This window comes from Colossoma macropomum, unplaced genomic scaffold, assembly GCF_904425465.1.
Source record: "Colossoma macropomum unplaced genomic scaffold, Colossoma_macropomum, whole genome shotgun sequence".
In the NCBI taxonomy this organism is placed as follows: domain Eukaryota; kingdom Metazoa; phylum Chordata; class Actinopteri; order Characiformes; family Serrasalmidae; genus Colossoma; species Colossoma macropomum.
This window is the reverse complement of record NW_023494800.1, coordinates 21,972,226-21,975,114: the sequence shown is the minus strand read 5'-3', so window position 1 is coordinate 21,975,114 and position 2,889 is coordinate 21,972,226.

The window sequence follows — 2,889 nt, the reverse complement described above, 5'->3', positions numbered from 1 at the left end:
TCGGCGGACGCTGATCTCGTCCGCAGATCTTTAAGTGATTGTGTGCTGGAGATTCTCAGTGAATATGACGTGTAGATCGGCGGGTGTGCCCGGTCACGCTCTTCGAGCCCTGCAGGGTGGAGACTCGGTAGAAGCAAACTGAGTTCACCTTTGCTACAGAGAGTTGTGCGCCTCCGCGCGCTGGAAAATCAAGTTGTTGTTTTGATGTTTTTTGTTGATAATGTCACATTAACTCATTCATGTCCAACAGGTACATTTAGTATGATAAGTAAAGTCCCACAGAACGTGTTCTGATTGGTCTGAAGTGATTATGTTGTATAGTTGTATCTTGAATGAACAATTATTTATTTATTTGATTTTAATGACATTTTCGTACTTTCATTCACAATCAGATTTGGACTTTCTGTAGTTTAGATGAAGGGGTCATTCTACAGAAACGTCCATTTTTGTGTCCCTAGCGTTTAGAGATATATTACACTTAAAAAACCATGTTAGGGTTACAATTTATATATATTTTAAAATAAAGCAGTAAGTTATTTTAACAATTACACCTTCTTCAGCCATGAATTTAGCAATATTGTTTTTTAAATCAATTGTCTAGAATTCCAAGCACCACAGAAGTGCTCGTCCCCACAGTCATGTGTAAAGGGTGAGCACCATATTTTGAAGAAAAAAACACGTTTTTCTGCAATTTTAAATACAATAATCTATACATGACTATGGAATTCATAAATTAAATTACATAAAGAAAACAAATGCCAAATAAATATTATAAAATATATAATGAAAGTTGTTGTCCCCAGGAGTCGTGTCACTGGTGTTACTGCGTAACAAAAAAATCTCTTATTTTGAAATAAAAATCACACGGATGACATCACTTCCTTTTACCTGTTTTCTGAGGATCTATGAAAAAAGCACATGGTAAGTCCACTGTGTCTTTTTAGTTATCAGAAATGTTCTAATTTCATATGAAGCTTTTAGTTGATGTCACTGGTGTGACCTACTTTATTCTGAGGTAACAGAATAAATAGAATAGAATACAAATGGATCAAATGACATATTTTAGGGGATATTCCATGACTGACAACATGTGGTTTGATGCTCAGTAGCAGCCATTTTGTAAAGTGCATTTTTTTAATCAAAAATGTCACTGGTGTTACTGTCACTGGTGTTACCTTTCTTATATGAAACACCAGTGAGGACTGGTAACACCAGTGACACCTATGGATAGATAGAAAAGTGGACATTTCTATAGAATGACCTGAAGTCAGTAGTCCCATCTGACTAAAAGATTTAATACAATAAAACTCACTTTTTACCCATATGGTGTGACAGGTTGAATTTTTTTCTTCAGATATGTGCTCAGAAGGATTAAGAGAACATATGTCCCAAAGGAAATGTCAAATGTCAGATATGAACATTGATGGGTTAATTGTTCCAGCTTTTATAACCTTCTCAGTAAAAGCAGCTTTAGGTCCAGAATAGTGTTGTGGCATTAGTGGTGAAGAAGAACCAGAGGATGCCATTATTTCTACTCAAGGAAGTGCTCTTTTATTGAACAAAGCAGAAAAGTAGGGCTGAATGATTTTGGGAAAATATTGTGATTATTGTGACTAATAATGCGACTTTGATTTAAATTGCGATATTATTACCTGTTTTTTTCCCGAGAAGACCAGAATATACACTTTTCCTGGCTTGAGGCCAGGAGTGTGCCAGACAGCCAGTAAGTTGTGGTTGTGCTGTCACAACACATGCAGGTTTGATTGTCTCTGATTGGTCTAACTCTAGAGGCATTTCACAACTTTATTGCATTAAATTTCTAAAAACTTGAGACAACGTTTTTAATGTAAAGTTTTAAAGATTGCAGATCTTGCGATTTTGATAATTGCACTCTCTTAAATTGGGATTTTGCCATAAAAATGATTAATCTTTCAGCTCTACAGAAAATGCCACTGAAAAACCGGTGGAATAGCAGGGAAGGTCACTTCTCTCTATGGTAGACGCACACCCGCAGCCCAACAGAATAAAACACAGTGAACATCTTAAACCAACATCTAAAACTGATGTCCTTTTAATGGGGGGGGGGCTTTGCATGCCACACCCCTAAAGCCCCTTCTGAAACATGGACCAAGTGGCAGATGCCACAGTATATCTTTGTCACCTTCTTTATCTTCCCACAGCATGATACGTGGCGAGTATGTTAATGCGTGGGTACCTGAATGGTTCTTGCATCCAAGCCTTAGGAATGCAAGGCTAGGGTGGGAATGGGAAACGTGGTTTCTTCTTACTCATTTGGAGCGGGACTATACTGGAAATTCTTTCACTTTTGTGAATACAACTCCAGAAGTCAAAGCAATGATCAAGGTCTAATATTAGGCATATATAAACTGTATCAACCAATATGAATACTTGAGATGAAGGGATTGTTTTTTTCTGGGGTGGGGGGTGGGATGGGCAAGGTGCAAGGACACCACTACGCTGGTTAAAACAAATGCGAAAAATCAGCCCCCCTATATTTAAATTTCATCTTTATTAGAGGTATAAAATGTACCAAAGTCCATAATGTAATTTTGTTGTCACCAGCTGTTGAAATTCATAGTCATAGGTGCAGTTGATAATTCACAATGGCTTCTTATACCAGGGTAATAAAAATAATCTGAAAAAAAATCTGAATATTGCAGTCTAGGCAATCTAATCACATTATGAGACATATCAGAGCCGTATCAAGGCATTTTTCCTGTGCAACAATTCAAGCACTGATGATATGTACAAACTATTTTTGACAATGCATGCATTTTGTTATAATGTTATAATGTTAATGTAAGTGGCAATTGTTGGGGCCCAATCATTTTTTGCTAGTTAGGAGTCTCGTGCTGATGTTCCAGGTGT